The sequence below is a fragment of the Ranitomeya imitator genome, chromosome 2 (genome assembly GCF_032444005.1).
Source record: "Ranitomeya imitator isolate aRanImi1 chromosome 2, aRanImi1.pri, whole genome shotgun sequence".
NCBI lineage: Eukaryota > Metazoa > Chordata > Amphibia > Anura > Dendrobatidae > Ranitomeya > Ranitomeya imitator.
Genome location: NC_091283.1, coordinates 291,095,786 through 291,114,344, shown reverse-complemented (window position 1 = coordinate 291,114,344; position 18,559 = coordinate 291,095,786). Strand labels below are relative to the sequence as shown.

The window sequence follows — 18,559 nt, the reverse complement described above, 5'->3', positions numbered from 1 at the left end:
CTATGGGAATACGTGTAGGGCTGGGATGTCTTACCTGGGCCTCCTTTGAGTGTGATTCCGCCTCCGCAGCTCGAGCTTGTCTCCGGGTGGGCACAGGATATGTCTCAGCCAGAGGGGCAACCGAGAAGGCAGACAACATGGGCCCCAAGTCATTTCCCAGCAAAACATCTGCAGGCAAATCCTCCATCAAGCCAACCTCAACAAGGCCCTCCCCAACTCCCCAGTTCAGGTGAATCCTGGCAGTGGGCATTCGATGTATGGCTCCCCCTGCTACACGGACTGCCACTGTCCGGTCCGTCTTCTCTTGGTCCCGGACGAGATGAGGCTTCACAAGGGTCAAAGGTGCTCCGGAATCTCTTAGTCCCTGCATGCGTTTCCCATTAACCCACACGACCTGTCGATGCTGTTGTCGATTAGCTGCCCGGACTGCCTGCACGGGGTCTACTTCATGCAGGACTTCCTCCATGTCATCCACCCCTTGGTTAGTTGTAGCCCCCAATGCCGGGTCAGCTTCGCCTTGGTAGCAGTGTACAGCGGCCCGGCGGAAGGTAGCTGTTCCCGCCTTTGGCCACTGGGTATGCTGAGTCCGGTTGGGACATTGTCTTTGCAGGTGGCCCAGCTGACGGCAGGTGTGGCATCGCGCCCCAGGGTAACTGTGGTAGGCCGGGTTTCTAGCTGGTCCCCCTACAATCTTTGGTGGTTTGGGGCCCTCCAGGTCCATGGGCGGACACCTAGTGACCATCTTTGATCCTGACAACTGAGGCCTCCTGGCGTCATGATGTTCATCGGCCAGACGAGCGGCTTCCTCAAGAGTCATTGGCCGCCTGTCCCGAAGCCATTCCTGTGTCTCGGGATTTAGTCCATTAAAAAATCGTTCTAACAAGAAGAGCTGGAGGACGTCCTCCTTAGTGGTTGCTTGGCTCCCTTGTACCCACTGTAGCAGTGACCGCCGTAATTTACAGGCCCATTCAGCGTGGGTATCGGTTACTCGTTTTATAAGTCCGCGGAACTTTTGGCTGTATGCCTCTGGTGTCAGCGCATACCGGGCCAAGATCACTTCTTTGATCTGCTCATAGTCCATACAGTCCTCATCAGGTACTGTGCAATAGGCGTCCGCTGCCCGGCCTGTCAGCTTGCTGGCCAGAATTTGAACCCGTTCCTCTGGCTTCACTTGATGAAGGGCACACTGCCGCTCAAAGTCCTGCAGAAAGCCATCAATGTCTTCCTCTGCCTCCCCCAACTGTCGGAAGGCATTATACTGGATCTTTTTGTGGCTTACTGTTGAAAGTACCTGGTCGGGGGCCAGAGCTCCCCTTGCTCGCTGACTCTCCTCTCTCCGCTCTGCCATCTCCATCTTGGCTAGCTCTATCCTGGTCCGCTCGGCCATCTCTTCCTTCAGATCAGTACGCACATCAGCTATCACCTCTTGTATGATCTCTACTGCAGGGTTTGGGCCATAGAACGCCAGTCTGTTCTTTACCTCCCTCTGGAATTCAGTCTCCTCCACGTTCACATTGGGGGGCGCTGCACTGTCGTGTTCCATGATGGCTGCTATCAAATCCGCTTTTGTTTTGTTGCTGGCGATTAACCCTCGGGCTTCCACCAGATCATTTAGTGTAGTCCTCTTTAACTTCTGGTAGTTGTCTTCCATTCATTCCTTTCCTCCTATAGAAGGGGTATCACATCCCGCTGTCTGCCACCAGTGTAACGGGGTCTACTGTGCTGTAGTACCTCTTTCAGCACCCCCCATGTTTCAGGAGGTCCATTCTGCTTTTGCTGGATTCTGAATGAAGGACGCTGGCTAGGATTTCTTGATTACATGGGAGCATATAAAAGCTGACTGCTACGCCAGGTATTTCCAGTCTAAAAGAACACACTTTATTTACAGCACACAGAATATATAAAACAGAGACACAGGGCAGGCCAATAGAAAAAACAGGCCAGACATACATTACAATAGCCGCAGGGGGCCGGAGCCTGCTGGTATTTACTGGGGAAATTACAAAGGTGGGGGAGGACAGAAGAGGGATATCTTGTCCTCTCTGCCCAGGGATGCAGCCTGTGGACTGATGCATTTCACATGGAACCTATTATACATAATATATATATAGCATAACATATTCTTGGTGCTGGGGGGTTCTGTAACAGGTTTACCCCGCCCCATGAGGTTAACATGTAGGCCATGAGCTTTGGCCCTCAAGTCACAGTCTGTCTGTGTCACCAAACCTTTAGTCACCACACTTTCCAAGTGCGCCCCATTACCCGGCCTTTCTCTCCATGGCCGCCACCCACGGTTAATGCAGTCATGAGTCCACCATCCAGTCGAGCCTAGCGACTGATCTGAGTCTGACCCTTCATTTCTACATCTACTACTGTACATGTCCCTTAGCTTTGTACTGGGAGTAGAACTGCCACTTTTAGATATTCGACCTCCTGGTCTCTCTGAACGTCAGCCACTCCATTATTTGGAGGGTCCCTTTTGTTCCCTTTTCCTTGGGAAGAAGGCGGTCGCCACTTTATGTTCTGCAGCTGTTTATTGACCTGCTGTCGGTACAGTCTTAGCTGCTCTACTTCTTTCAGGTATGCCACACGACACCCCAGGAGCATCCGGATATTCCCTAGACTCTCCATGGACCCGACAACAAGGAATGGAACATCCCATCTTCACCCACCTGGGCCTTGTCATCAGCCGGAATCCTCAGTCTCTTCACACTGGATATAATCACCATCTCCTGCATCACTTTCCCAAATCTTCCAATGACCTTCCCCACCAGATTTCTGGGTACATGCACGAGGTCTTCCACCAAAACCAGCCGACTTTGAGTTTTCCTGGCTTGCTCCAAACGTTGAGTGGCTTCCTTATTTCTCACCAGGATCATCTATTTCATGCGGAGGCACTGTAGGTGCATATACCTCAGGACAGCCACCCGCTTCACTGTGACTTCCTTAGTCGACAGTATCACCAACTGTTTCTCGAGTGCTCAACCTCAGCTGTGGATGTTACCGCAGTTGCTGTTCAGGCTGCTAGCGTGGCTGCAGCAAACTTGTCCACGGCCACCCTGTTCCGACTATATCTCGCCTCCCGCTGCCAGAAAAATTTTCTGGTAATAGTAAATCTTGTAGGGGTTTCGTGAGCCAGTGCTCTATACATCTCGTGCTCCTGGCCGCACGTTTTCCCACAGAGCGGGCAAAGGTGGGATTTATTGTGTCTCTCCTGTTGGACAGGGCGTTGGAGTGGGCTACGCCGCTGTGGGAGCGTGGTGATCATGTGGTGCAGAGTGCTCCGCTGTTCCTGAGCACTCTGAAACAGGTCTTTTTAGGGCCTCAAGTCACCCATGATACAGCGCTCCAACTGTTGGCATTGACTCAGGGCTCGTCCTTGGTCAGCCATTTTGCCGTCCACTTCCGTACCCTAGCATCTGAGCTGGAGTGGTCGGATAAAGCCCTTATCCCTATATTTTGGAGGGGGCTGGCTGACCATGTGAAGGACGCTCTGGCCTCAAGGGAGATTCCTGCCACACTGGAGGAGTTAATAGCTGTGTCTACCCATATTGACCTACGTTTTCACGAGCGGAGGTTAGAGTGGGCCCAGTGTAGGCAGAGGTTTCGGCTGGCTCCCACCTTCGCCAAACCTTTGGAATCTCCAGTCCAGGCTCCTGAGTCACATGAGGCCATGGAAGTGTCCCGAGCGGGATCTAAGTCCCAGACCGCTCCTGCACACAAGGTCTGCCATGTTTGCCAGCAGTCAGGACATCTTGCCACCAGATGTTCACAGCGGTCGAGGAAACGTCAGCGTCTAGTGGTAGTAGGTGGAGGCACACTAGACACGGCGACGTTTGCCTCCAAATTGTCCTTTATGGGGACAATTACAATAGGCTCATTCACTCACTCGGTAGAGCTCTGCGTGGATTCTGGGGCGGAGGGCAATTTTATGTCTTCAGCCTTCGCCCGTCAAGCAATTCCTCTGGTAATGCTAGCTCAACCAGTAACTGTACGAGTGGTGAATGGGTCGACACTGCCCTCACAGATAACACACCAGACCATCCCTTTCACTCTGTCCATGTCGCCATCTCATCAGGAGATAATATCTCTGCTCGTCAATCCTGAGGGAATTGACGAGATCCTGTTAGGGATGCCTTGGCTACAGTATCACTCATATCGAGTGGTCCACAGGCAGAATTTTAGGATGGGGTGAATCTTGTGGGGGTAGATGTCAGAGGGAAAGCATTCAGGTTGTTACAACTGAGGTACCCACAGATTTATCCTCTCTCCCCAAGCAATATTGGCCCTATGCAGACGTGTTCTCCAAAAGGGCTGCGGAAACCCTTCCGCCTCACCGCCCCTATGACTGTCCTATTGACCTCTTGCCTGGTGCTGAGTCTCCCCAGGGTCGGGTCTATCCATTGTCTCTCTCGGAGACGGAGGCAATGTTACAGTATATCCAAGAGAATCTGGCAAGAGGATTCATTAGGAAGTCAGTGTCACCTGCAGGGGCTGGGTTCTTCTTCGTACAGAAGAACAGTGGAGAACTGCGTCCATGCATAGACTACAGGGGTCTTAACGCCATCACCGTTAAGAATAAGTACCCACTACCCCTGATATCTGAGCTTTTTGATAGGCTACGGGGAGCAAGGGTTTTTACTAAATTAGATCTGTGGGGTGCTTACAACCTGATTCGCATCCGTGAGGGGGACGAATGGAAGACGGCTTTTAACACCAGGGATGGGCACTATGAATATCTGGTGATGCCCTTCGGGGTCTGTAATGCCCCAGGCGTTTTCCAAGACTTTGTAAATGACATCTTCCGGGATATGCTTACCACCTCGGTCGTAGTTTATCTGGATGATATTCTCATCTACTCTCCAGATATAGACTCCCACCGGAGAGATGTTTGCAAGGTCTTCGACCTCTTATGGGCTAACTCCCTCTATGCTAAGTTGGAGAAGTGTGTATTTGAGCAGGAGTCCTTGCCTTTCCTTGGCTATATCATCTCAGCCCAGGGATTGGCTATGGATCCTCCCAAGCTACAGGCTGTGATGGACTGGCAGGAACCCCATTCTCTCAAAGCGGAGCAGCGCCTTATGGGGTTCATTAATTACTATCGCCAGTTCATTCCCCACTTCTCAACTTTGGTAGCTCCCTTTGTTGCCCTCACAAAGAAGGGGGCAAATCCCAAGTTGTGGTCGGAGGAGGTCTCCAAAGCCTTTCTCTTGATTAAGTCACACTTCGCTAGCGCTCCAATCCTGCATCCATTTATTATGGAGGTGGATTCCTCATCCGTTGGTGCTGGAGCAGTCCTCTTTCAAAAGGATGCTCAAGGTCGGAAGTATCCTTGCTTCTTCTTCTCGAACACCTTTTCACCAGCAGAATGGAATTATTCCATCGGGGACAGGGAGTTGCTAGCTATGAAGTTGGCTTTCTCAGAGTGGAGACATCTTCTGGAGGGAACTCTCTTTCCCTTCCAGGTGTTCACAGACCACAAGAACTTGGTATGTTTACAGACAGCCCAGCGGCTAAATTCTCATCAGGCTAGTTTGTGCCGACGCTCTCTCTCGCTCTGTAGTGTCATCAGAGGAGGAGGAAGAGGAGCCTCGGCTTATTGTCCCTCCAGAGAGCCTGAGAACTGTGGCTCAGATTTCGCTAGAGTCTGTGCCCCCAGGCAGGACTTTCGTTCCATCTAATTTGCGACCGGAGGTTCTCTCTTGGGCTCACTCGTCCAGGGTGGGTGGACATTTTGGGACCAAGAGGACATCTGAGCTCTTGGCGAGGACGTACTGGTGGCCGCATATGGCCCGTGACATCGGGGACTATATTCGGGCGTGTGTCTCCTGCGCCAAGAATCGGTCTCCTCGGCAACGGCCTGCTGGGCAACTCTACTCCCTGTGGTGGCAGACAGGCCCTGGGAGATGGTCGGGATGGACTTCGTGGTAGGCTTAACCAAGTCTCCAAGCTGTACAGTTATCTGGGTAGTCACCGACCATTTTTCTAAGATGGTGCACTTGGTTCCGCTTCCACGGTTACCTTCTGCACGGGCTTTAGCGGCGTTGTTCGTCAAACATGTTTTCCGTCTACATGGCATGCCTGACAAAATTGTCAGTGACCGAGGTCCTCAGTTTGCATCTCGGTTCTGGAGAGAACTCTGTTGTTTACTGAGCATTGAGCTGAATCTCTCTTCTGCTTATCATCCCGAGACGAATGGGTTGGTAGAGAGGGCCAACCAGACTCTGGTCACATACTTACAACATTTTGTCTCCGCCAGGCAGGATGACTGGGCATCTTTGCTACCTTGGGTGGAATTTGCTTTGAACAACGCCGTAGCCGACTCTACCGGGCAGACTCCTTTTCTCCTTAATTACGGCCAGCATCCGCATGTTCCTGTGCCCATGCCCGTGTCCTCCACCGATTCTAGGGTGGCAGACTGGGCGATGGAGGCAAGTGACATTTGGGACCGCACACAGGATGTCATCCCGGCCTCCAAGGAGAGAATGAGGGTTTCTGCTGATGCACACCGGCGCCCTGCTCCGACCTTTGCTCCTGGTGACTTAGTGTGGCTCTCCGCCCGTAACATCAGGCTGCGAGTTGAGCCCACTAAATTTACGCCTCGCTACATAGGCTCTTTCAAGGTTCTGGAACAGGTCAAACCTGTGGTCTACCGTTTGGCTATTCCTCCGCACCTTGGTATCACCGACCCCTTTCACGTTTCTCTCTTAAAGCCCGTCTATATGTCCTGGTTTTCCGAGTCATCTGCCGGGACATCGGGTTCATCAACGGATGAGTTTAAGGTGAATGCTATCGTGGGGTGCAAGGTGGTATGTGGCAAGAAATATTATCTGGTGGACTGGAAGGGCCACGGCCCAGAGGACAGAACCTGGGAACCTGTGGAACACATTCGGGCTCCGCTCCTCATTGCAGCCTTTGAGCGTAGCGAGGCCCAAGGAGGGGGGGGACCAAGGAGGGAGGGGGTAATGTTAGGAGTTGAGTCCCCGCCGCTGCACAGGGGGAATCTCGAGCCGTGTCTGCTGTGGTCTCCCATTCTGCTTCAGCCGCAGTGGAGCCTGCTCAGCGGAGATGTCGGTCCCATCGTCTCACTCAGCCTGATGCTGTGCAAAGGGTTTCTGCTGCCTTTCCAGGCTCTGCTGTTGTAGCCTGCACTGGTCAGCGGCGAGCAGGGTTTTCTGGGACTAAGTCCAGCTTTGCACACACTGAGCATGCCCAAGGTAAGACCTCTCATTGGAGGTCAGGGGTCACATGTTCAGATACTGCAGCTAAAGCTATTGGTCCTTCTAGGAAGGTCCTGTAGGTGCTCAGGCTCTGTAGCAGCCTCTCATTGGTCCTTTTAGGAAGGTCCTGTACGTGCTGCAGCTATATAAGGTTTGCATGGCCGCACGGCCATGCGCTAGTATCACCTCATGTCATGAGCTTGTTAATTGTGGTTGCGCCTGTATGTGTGTGTTCAGGGACCCGGCTGAAATAAGCCCCTAGAATACATCCATTGAGGAGCATTGCATGAGTGTTTGCATGCTTTTCTGGGTGCGTGACCATACAGTTAGCTGTGTTCCCCTCTGACGCTAACAGGGCACAGCATCTTATTTCTTGCGACTCTGTGGAGTTAACAGAGTTCGCTTATACCGCCATATAGCGCCGCCATTTGCCAGCAGCAGGTTCCTCTCCTGCACAGTGGACCCTGGGTTGCAAATGCACCTATTTATACATATATATATATATATACAGTATATACTTGGTGCGTTCCGCAAACCCTAACACCATCCTTATCTATCAGACCACTACCAGTCATATTGTGGCACACTTCAGCTGACGTCAGGTCAGTAAGTTGCATCTTTACCTCTGGTCACCAATATGTCTGACCAGTCAGTTTTCGGAGGTGCGAACACTTTTAAGTATGCAATCCCACCAGCCGAGAGCCCTCCATTCTCCTGCTGTAGAGAAGCTCCCCTCTCCCACAGGTCTGTGAACAGCCCCGAGTCCCAGCCAAGTATCACCGAACAGGGTAAGTTTGAGACTATGGCGACATCATGTATTGCACTGTCCCTTGCCATCTCTGGCCACTGGATAGTCCTTAGTGTGCCCATGGATGCAGGTTACACTGACCATTCTATCGGGTATTTTGGTATTTCAAAACTCTCGAGTGCAACCCTCACTAGGGTCACTTGGCTTCTATAATTGACCAGTCCGCACATCTCCATCTCATGCACCTGCAGGGCACACCTCCGTAAACTCTCGCCGGGTGGATAGCTCACACAGCAGACTGGACACACGTAACTTACATGCCCCGGGCAACAGTTAGTCTGCGGCACCCCTTCAGGACACTCTGCCCATTTTTGGGAAACAACAATTCCCCGGGACTCCACCCCCTTTTCGGCCTCTATCGCTGTTTGGGTTACCGTCCCCTTTTGGGACTCCATCCCTGATTGGGGTACACCGCCCACTTTTTGGGACATCACCCCTTCACTGGGGTACACCCCGTGGACTCCCCCACGGTAGACTCAGGCCCCAGTTCGCACAGTACAAAGAAAAAAAAATGTCTCTGGGCTTGCACTGGCCCTATAAGAGTCTTTACGACCTGGAGCACAATGTCTTTTTTTTTCCTCTCAACATCTCACCAGTTCCTGCTGGTACTGCCACAGCTCCTGCTGCAGACACAAACCGTCGCACCTCCAGGTGCTGTTCACAAGCCGCTGCCACTGCAGCTCCAGCTACGGCTGCTGCGGAACCTCTTGCTGCACCAGCAGCTACACTTTATAATACTCTGTACGGCTCCACCGCAGACTTCGTGGACCCGCCGATCCACAGCAAGACGCTTGTCACTTTCGTGGACCTGCCGATCCACAGCAAGACGCTTGTCACCTTCGTGGCTCCGCCGAGCCACAACAATTAACTCCACACGTGTTTCCTGGACCGTTGCCCGCAGTCAAACACCATATGTAAGATTGCTCTCACTAACGCATTGGGGAATACTCGCTTGGCACAGGATTCAAGCACACGGGCACGTTTTTACTTAAACACAGTCTATACGGTTTATTATTGCATCATAAATCGGGTTATGCACAGTTCATTACACTTCATGGACAAAATGGGCACCAACCGGTGACATTAAGTTGCAGCTTTATCTTAGACACTTCATATTTCGGCTTTATCTCACGGACACTAAACATGCTGGACCTCTCACTTCCTCTAGTTACCATGGGTGTCCATACGCCGAACAGTTCACCAATGTCCCTAGTCATATAGCGCACATGACATTGGGTCGCGGTCTCTAAACACGCTGAACCTCGCTTCGTTCAGTTACCGTGGGAGACCACACAGTTCATAGCATATCACAAGCACCAACAGTCAATGGTACCCTATGGGAGCTCCTGCTCCACCTGCTGACTCCTAGTCAGTCCTCTCTCCTGGGGAAACTGCCTTACAGAGTTCACCAACTCACCTGGCAGGCACACATCAGTCAGTCCAGAGCCACCAAAGGACGGTAGCTTCCCCAACACAGACCATCTAGGTCCACAGTCTCAGGTGCTCCAGAAAGACTCCACTCACTGGAGCTTCCAACACAGACTGTCCAGGACCATAGTCTTACTGTGCGCTATTCAGGACGTCCATCACACTGGCATGTGCTCTTCAGGATTCCTACTCCCAGGAGATCCAACACAGGTTGTGCTCTTCAGGAAGACTACTCCCAGGACTTCCAACACAGGTTACTCAGTGCGCTATTCAGGACGTTAATCCCACATGGGACCGTCCAACACACAGGCATGTGACCTGTCCAGGTGCTATTCAGAAAATCTGTCCAACACCCCAGGCCACCAGGTCCAAAGCCCCACCACGTGCTCTTCAGGGAGATGACACTCCCAACACAAAGGCGCTCAAGGACCTTACAGCTAAGACCATTCAGGTCCACACTCAGCGAACATGTGACCCCCACCCTGGTCACATTATGAAGCTCTAACCACTCCCACAGGTGGGAGAGAGTGTGTGTGGCCAGTTTGTCCCGCCTATCTTTCATAACTAGCCTAGTAAGTCTCCCTTACAACTATACAAACACTTGAGGGACTATAGGTCCCAGAACAACAACATTACATCAGACTTACCACGCAGACTCCCTCTGCGGCACATATCGGCCACTTACAATTCTGTCAGTCACTGTTTCACCACCATAACAACAGATACGCCTCCATGCATATCCCAAAGAGCACACACAGCGCCCCCTAGCAGCCACAGGGGCCACTGCATCACAAATAACAAAGCATTTTTTCTATTGATAAGTACTTATTGTTCCTCAACCATTTTTATGAAATGGGTTGTGAGAAGGTGTACCTCTGTGGCACATGTGCTATACTCAAGTGCTACTACAGGAGACCCAAGCCTTAAGATGGGCCCTGGCCCACGTCACAGTGGGCCACTGCATTATGCTTGCCCCCAGGCTTAAATTTGCCAGCCAGCCCCTGATGTTCCATAACAGTGGAAACCCCCACATGTGACACCATTTTGGAAACTAGACCCCTTTGGGACCTTATCCAGATGTGTATTGAGCACCTTGAACCCCCAGGTGCTTCACATACGTTTATAACATTAAGTTGTAAAAATTAAAAAAATCACACTTTTCCCACAATAAATCTTTTTTAGCTACAAATTTTGTATTTTCACAAGGGCAAAAGGAGAAAATGGACACAAAAGTTTGCTTTGCAATTTCTCCTGAGTTCACCCATACCCCATATGTGGTCGAAAACTACTTTTGATTCACAGTGCAAAGCTCAGAAGGGAAGTAGCGATATATTATAGAGCAGATGTACCCCCTATAAGGGACCCCATTTTGGAAATTATAACCCCTTGGGAATTTATCTACAGATGTAGTGTCTATTTTGACTCCAAAGGTGTTTTCCAGAAACAGGCAGCAGTGGATGTTGCAGAGTGAAAATTGCAAACAGCTATTGTAGTGACCAGTACGCTGTAGTGACCATTACACTGTAGGGACCAGTACATTATGCCCAGCTCATGCTTCTGGAGACACGCACCTGTAAATTAGGCGGGATGTCATTACTACAGAAATGCCAAACATGTGGGTGCTAATCGTTGTTTAGGCACAGTGGGGCTCAGAAGGGAGGGGGCATTTGGTTTGGGAGCGGAAAATTTGCTGAATTTCTTTTGGCGGGTCAGGAGCCATCTTGCTTTTCCAGAGCCTTTGTACTACCAGTAACGTGGAAGCCCCCTATATTTCCATTAACAGATGACAGATCTGAGTGGGGACTTGCTTTTTTTTGTGGATTGAGTGACCTGATCTGACACTTAGCACTGCTGAGTATCAGATCAGCGATCTGTCAGGCAGTGAAGGAGGCTTCTCAGGTCCTGCTTTAAGCAAGTGCTGACAAGTTATCTCCCTGCAGGACCCGGAAGGACCCCGTGGCCATCTTGGTGCTGGGGGTCTCCATGGAGACCCTCAGGACAATGCGATCACATCGCATTGTTCTGAGGAAAGCACACAGGGAGCCCCCTCCCCGTGCGATGCTTCTCTATGCTGCTGTGACTACTGACGGAGGCATCAAAGGGGTTAAACATCCTTTTCCGGTGATAGCACCGATCATGGGCATTACTGTTGGGTATCAGCTTATCAGCTGTCACATACAGCTGACACCCACACGTGATCACCGCAGCCCTCACTGTGAGGCCACCGTAATCGCGGCGCTGTACTAGTACTGCTCCGGGCACAATCGCACCTCCTGCCGAGCAGTACTAGTACGGCACATGTCATGAAGGGGTTGGTTTTGGGAATGTTTATCTTGCAAAAAGAAGGTTAAGAGGAGACTTAATAATTGTCTACACATATTTGAATGGATGTTACAGTGTAGAGGGATCATCCTTATTCTCATTTGCACATGGAAACACGAGAAGCAATGGAATATAACTGAAACTATGATTCTAAGTATAAAACATATAATACTGGTGGATAAAACAAGACTGGACACCAGACCTGCACAGCCGTCTACTCATCATAGGGGAGATCTCATGACTCCTTCTCTGCATCTACCTGATGATCCTGAGGAACATTGGTATCTTCTTGTTTACAGTCCTGTGGAAGAAGAGGATGGGGACATCTCTCTGGTGTTGTCCTCTTAATGGATAGATCTGGAGGAAACACATACAGGGACTGACTTCATTCTTTATATACAGATAATTATAGGCCGTGTGTATTTAGTCCTGTCTATTACCTGGTGATGTGAGGGACTGAGGAACCTCCATCACAACGTTCTTGTACATATCTTTGTGTCCTTCTAAAAACTCCCACTCCTCCATGGAGAAATAGACAGCGACATCCTGACACCTTATAGGAACCTGACACATACAATGATACCGTTATCCCCCGATCCCTTCATAACGTTACAGTATAATGTCCCAGCATTCCCAGCAGTGTCACCTCTCTAGTCAGCAACTCTATCATCTTGTAGGTGAGTTCTAGGATCTTCTGGTCATTGATGTCCTCATGTATCAGGGGGTGAGGTGGAGGCCCCGTGATTGGGCTCAGGGGTCTTTCCCATCCCTCAGACACAGGGTCCTGACAGCGCTCACTAGAGGTCTTCTTCACTACTGTGTAATCCTGGTTATGGAGAGACACATTAATAAATCTCACTACAGACATCTCCAATGTCCTCACCTCCCCTGTTCTGTCGTATGATGTAATGCGATTTCCTCAGAATCTCTCACCTCTCCAGTAAGCCGGAAGAGGATCTCTAGGGTGAGGTGTAACATCTTCTCCGCCATCTTGTCTCTGTCCATATCAATCCTTGATGGGCAAATTAGGAAAATTCTCTTACACAGAAGATCTTCACAGAGAGGCTCCGATATTGTGGCGACCTGAATGAGAAGATGAGCCGATGTAACATCATAAAATCCTGTGTAATAATACAATTACTGGAGATAATAAGGGAAGCATATGAGGATATTTATTATTTTACAGTATTTAGTTTTCTTCTTTACATCTACTATTAAAACCTACTGTATATACTCGAGTATAAGCCAAGATTTTCAGCCCATTTTTTTAGGCTGAAAGTGCCCCTCTCGGCTTATACTCGAGTCATTGTCCCAGGGAGGTCGGCGGGGGAGGGGGAGTGTCGGGTGTCACATACTCACCTGCTCCTGGCGTGGTCTCTGCATCTCCGATGGTCTCCGAGCGCTGACAGCTTCTTTCAACATGAAAAAGCAGAAGACACATTTTATTATTTTTTAATAAGTGAAACATTTTTTTTTTTACAAATTAACTCTTTTGGACACCAGAACATAGATGCACACCGCAGGGACCGCTGTAACAAAAATACTGACAGTTTAACCACTTGATGCTCTGAAAAACAAACATGACATCTAAGCACAGGATGCATTTTAGCACTGGGCAGCCCGCCATATGGCGTCATTAATAGGCTGTAGCCAGACGCTTTGTATTCCTTGTGTGAACACGCCACATACGGAGTATTTTATCTTAGTGCATTGGTGTACCACATGGCCAAACCCTTATTGAAGGCTGGCTGTTTCATTAGGTATTGCACCTGTGCATTTGCTATTTTGTTTGGGTCCGCTGCACCCTGCTTGTGCATTTGTATTGAGGCCTATTTAGACAGGTAAGCATCTTTGCCTGTTTTTGGTGTTTTTTCTTGAATGTGTCCTTTTTTGGTGTTTTTCATGTTAGAGTAGGACTGGCAATACGTAAGGACCCTTGGCGTGGGTTGCCAGCTTCCATATTATGGCCGTAATATCTACTAATACCTTACATATATTTATATGTTTTTTTGCACGTATATTTTTTGCAGGGTGCAGCTGGGCCCAAATTGTTCTGTACACTGTGGCCTCTGTTCACACAGGGTGCATTGTAGCACTGGGCAGCCCGCCATATGGCGTCATTAATAGGCTGTAGCCAGACGCTTTGTATTCCTTGTGTGAACACGCCACATACGGAGTATTTTATCTTAGTGCATTGGTGTACCACATGACCAAACCCTTATTGAAGGCTGGCTGTTTCATTAGGTATTGCACCTGTGCATTTGCTATTTTGTTTGGGTCCGCTGCACCCTGCTTGTGCATTTGTATTGAGGCCTATTTAGACAGGTAAGCATCTTTGCCTGTTTTTGGTGTTTTTTCTTGAATGACATCTAAGAAGGTGTGAGAGTTCGGCTGAATGCCCCCCGCCTCCAAGTACTCGATAGTATGGGGCGGCCTAGTTACTACGATACTTACATGCCCAATAATGGTGTCTGGGCTGCAATGTATGAAGGTCTATTAGGCCGGGCCAGAGGCAGCGTCCAATATGTTACCTTCTAACCCCTGTAGAGGATTGTACTCACTCGGCTGCGGTTGAGGTCGGCACAGACAGTGGCATTATTGCAATGTCCAGGCAAGTTTATTTAAACTTCATAAACCGCTCAGGATAGCAAAATAAAAGAACAGCCTTTTCCGGCACAAAGTGAAAACATAAAGTAAAACGTCCATACAGCACACAACGGGTCCGCCCGCTCAGGATAGTGTCCGATTCTTTATCACAGACCAACACACAGGAGATCCACACATCTCCAGCTCCAGAATGAGAGACTCGGCCTCCATTTTATCTGCCAAATCACACCCCTGAGGTTGGGATATGTGATCAGTCATTCCCACCCATCCAGGAAAAGGCCTAATAACTCTTTCAGCACTATATGTGCTGGTGCATGTTTCCGAGCTCACATCACCGCAGCTACTAGCCATGATTATACATATTTCCCCTCAAGGACTCATTCAGGGGCCATCTTAAATCCCCTCCCCTGCCCAAAGCCGGGGAACTTGGCACCTTTTGCCAACAGACAGTGGTCTCTCGACAAAACGTCAGCATTGCCATGCAGTTTCCTTCCTAATAAGCAGTACGTTAGATAACCAACACCCAGGGGTGAACCTAGCCTCCCTGCTGCCTGAGGCGAACGGAAAAATGCCCCCCCCCACACACACACACACACACACACACACACACACACACACACACAGTCCTTGCTGGAGGGGGGGCGGGCACTTGACCCCGGAGTTTTATAAAAAAAAACAAAAAACCTAGCAGCGCAAGTCCAGTTACCGTATATACTTTGGTATAAGCCGACCCGAGTATAAGCCGACCCCCCTAATTTTGCCACAAAAAACTGGGAAAACTTAATGACTTGAGTAGAAGCCTAGGGAGGAAAATGCAGCAGCTACCAGTAAATTTCAAAAGTAAAAATAGGTACCAATAAAAGTAAAATTAATTGAGACATCAGTAGGTTAAGTGTTTTTGAATATCCATATTGAATCAGGAGCCTCATATAATGCTCCATAAAGTTTGATGGGCCCCATTAGATGCTCCATATTAAAATATGCCCCATATAATCCTGCATAAAGGTTAATAATAGCCCCATAAGATGCTCCATACAGACACTGCCCCATATAATGCTGCACAAGTGTTATGGCCCCATAAGATGCTCCGTACAGTCACTGCCCCATATAATGCTGCACAAGTGTTATGGCCCCATAAGATGCTCCATACAGTCACTGCCCCATATAATGCTGCACAAGTGTTATGGCCCCAGAAGATGCTCCGTACAGTCACTGCCCCATATAGTGCTGCTCAAGTGTTATGGCCCCATAAGATGTTCTGCACAGCCATTTGCCCCTTATAGTGCTGCACAAGTGTTATGGCCCCATAAGATGATCCATACAGCCACTTGCCCCTTATAGTGCTGCACAAGTGTTATGGCCCCATAAGATGCTCCGTACAGTCACTTGCCCCATATAATGCTGCACAAGTGTTATGGCCCCAGAAGATGCTCCGTACAGTCACTGCCCCATATAATGCTGCACAAGTGTTATAGCCCCAGAAGATGCTCCGTACAGTCACTGCCCCATATAGTGCTGCACAAGTGTTATGGCCCCATAAGATGCTCCGTACAGCCACTTGCCCCATATAATGCTGCACAAGTGTTATGGCCCCATAAGATGCTCCGTACAGTCACTTGCCCCATATAGTGCTGCACAAGTGTTATGGCCCCATAAGATGCTCCGTACAGTCACTTGCCCCATATAGTGCTGCACAAGTGTTATGGCCCCATAAGATGCTCCGTACAGCCACTTGCCCCATATAATGCTGCACAAGTGTTATGGCCCCATAAGATGTTCCGTACAGCCACTTGCCCCATATAGTGCTGCACAAGTGTTATGGCCCCATAAGATGCTCCGTACAGCCACTTGCCCCATATGCTTTTGCTGCGATAAAAAAAAAAAAAAAAAAAAATCACATACTCACCTCTCTCCGCTCAGGACCCCTGGCACTTTCAATATTTACCTGCTCCTCGTGCAGCTCCGTCTTCGGCACTGCCGTTCAGCAGAGGGCGCGCACTGACTACGTCACCACACCCTCTGACCTGAGCGTCACTGCCAGAGGACGCTGAAGATCGAGCCGCACTGGAACGAGGAGTAGGTAAATATCGCGCAGCGCTGCGCTTCCCTCCCCATATACTCACCTGCTCCTGGCGCTGCGTCCCTGCTTCTTCCATCGATGCATCTTCTTCCTGTATTGAGCGGTCACAGTTACCGCTCATTACAGAAATGAATATGCGGCTCCACCTCTATGGGAGGTGGAGCCGCATATTCATTTCTGTAACGAGCGGTACCATGTGACCGCTCAGTGCAGGAAGAATCTGCAGCGCTGGAAGAAGCAGGGACGTCCAGGGACCGCGCCTGGAGTAGGTGAGTTTAATTACTTCCCACCCCCCCCTCCCCTGCCGACCCCCGGGTATCACTCGAGTATAAGCCGAGAGGGGGACTTTCAGCCCCCCAAAAAATGGGCTGAAAATCTCGGCTTATACTCGAGTATATACGGGTACTACAGAATCTGCCGCCCCCTCTCTTCTGCCGCCTGAGCCAAAGAGCTCAAATCGTCTAATGGTAGCAGCGTCACTGCCAACGCCCACTTTTCTTCGGGTTTATGGAAAACCCCGCCTTCCATAGAGCATCAAATATCACCTGAGCCTTGCTCAGATAGCTTCCCCAATCCTAGCTGAAGATCACAATGTCGGTAGGCCGCTGCATACCTCTTGTGAGGAGCTAGGATCTGATGGCTCTCTGGAATGTGGCTGGAGCACCTTGTAACCCAAATGGCATCCTAGTGTATTTTAAGCATCCATCTAGCATTGAAAAGGCAGTCTTCTCTTTGACGTCTTGGGATATGGCGATTTGCCAATGCCCTTTTGTGGGGTCAAGTGTAGTAATGTACCGAGTTGGCCCTAGCCTCTCATTTAATTCATCGACATAGGGCATCGGGTATGCATCAAACTTAGAAACTTCGTTCAACTTCCTATAGTTATTGCAAAACCGCCATTCGCCATCTGGTTTCAACACTAAGAATATTGGTGCAACAATTATAGTGGTACACTTAGGAATCTCTTGGCTTGAGACAAGGCAGCAGAACCAGAGTATAGTGTAAAGTCTGTATTATACAAATAAACACAGGTGCAAGGTGTGAGCAAGTAAAAAACACAGCAAACAAAGGTGAAACCAGGAGAAGATCCTTTGCAGCTCTGCTGCAAGCAGAGTTAGTGTTTATATGCACAAACATGGGTGCAGCAAGTGCACATAAGTTCAAGAGAATGGCAAGCAAGGTCCTTCTTAAGGTACCTTCACACTAAACAACTTCACAACGATATCGCTAGCGATCCGTGACGTTGCAGCGTCCTGGCTAGCGATATCATTGTGTTTGACACGCAGCAGCGATGTGGATCCTGCTGTGATGTCGTTGGTAGCTGCAGAAAGTCCAGAACTTTATTTCGTCGCTGGACCTCCTGCAGACATCGCTGAATCGGCGTGTGTGACACCGATTCAGCGATGTCTTCACTGGTAACCAGGGTAAACATCGGGTTACTAAGTGCAGGGCCGCGCCTAGTAACCCGATGTTTACCCTGGTTACCAGCGTAAAAGTAAAAAAAACAAACACTACATACTTACCTTCAGCTGTCTGTCCCCGGCGCTGTGCTTCTCTGCACTCCTCCTGCATCCTGTGTCAGCGTCGGCCAGCCGAAAAGCACAGCGGTGACGTCACCGCTCTGCTTTCCGGTCGCTGTGCTCACAGTCAGTGCAGGAAAGCACAGCGCCGAGGACAGACAGCGGTAGGTAAGTATGTAGTGTTTGTTTTTTTTACTTTTACGATGGTAACCATGGTAAACATCGGGTTATTAAGCGCGGCCCTGCGCTTAGTAACCCGATGTTTACCCTGGTTACCGGCATCGTTGGTCGCTGGAGAGCTGTGACAGCTCTCCAACGACCAGACAGCGACGCTGCAGCGATCGACATCGTTGTCGGTATCGCTGCAGCGTCGCTTAGTGTGAAGGTACCTTTAGGAGTTCTTTTGCAGCTCAGCTGCGGGCAAGTCTTATGGGCGTAGCACTCTCTGGAGTAAGCAGATCATAAAGCACAGTTCATACCAGGGCTGGCAGTACTAGAAAAGTGTCCGGAAGCAGTTCAGAGCTACGAGTCCAGAAACAGTCAAATAAACAAGCAACAGATGCCAAACAAGATT

General features: G+C 49.8%; 1 pseudogene; it reads right to left on the bottom strand.

Moving 5' to 3' along the window:
- The window catches only part of LOC138666428 (zinc finger protein 850-like), a 61,633-nt pseudogene extending 48,302 nt beyond the window's left edge, over window positions 1-13,331 (bottom strand).
- Between the last annotated feature and the right edge of the window lie 5,228 nt (window positions 13,332-18,559).